Source organism: Procambarus clarkii, chromosome 51 (genome assembly GCF_040958095.1).
Source record: "Procambarus clarkii isolate CNS0578487 chromosome 51, FALCON_Pclarkii_2.0, whole genome shotgun sequence".
In the NCBI taxonomy this organism is placed as follows: domain Eukaryota; kingdom Metazoa; phylum Arthropoda; class Malacostraca; order Decapoda; family Cambaridae; genus Procambarus; species Procambarus clarkii.
The window spans coordinates 1282549-1283126 of record NC_091200.1 but is presented as its reverse complement, the minus strand read 5'-3'; positions in this window follow the sequence as shown (position 1 = coordinate 1283126).

Genomic DNA, 578 nt, shown 5'->3' with positions numbered 1-578 from the left:
CTGAAAGCGGCGATGGATCACATTTTGCGTAAACCTCCCTGCAGTTTTCAAAATATCCCGAACATCCCAAATTCGACTATTGAGCAATATTTTGGAGCCAAATTCTGGCTCTCTGCACTTATTCGCAGTTTGAAATTTCGACTTTTTATACCGATTATCTGCCAATTACTGGGATCAGCGATGGGTCACATTTTGCCCAAACCCTCCCTGCAGTTTTAAAAATATCCCAAACATCCCAAATTCGACGCTTGAGCCATATTTTGGAGCCAAGTTCTGGCTCTCTGCACGTATTCGCTTTTTGAAATTACGAATTTTTATACCGAAAATATGCCAATTACTGAGCACGCCGATGAGTCACATTTTGCCCAAGTCCTCCTTGCAGTTTTCAAAATATCCCAACATCCCAAATTCGACCTTTGAACCATATTTTGAAGCCAAATTCTGGCTCTCTGCAAGGATTCGCAGTTTGAAATTACTACTTTTTATACCGAAAATATGCCAAATACTGAAAGCAGCGATGGGCCACATTTTCCCCAAACCCCCCCTGCAGTTTTAAAAATATCTAGAACATCCCAAAT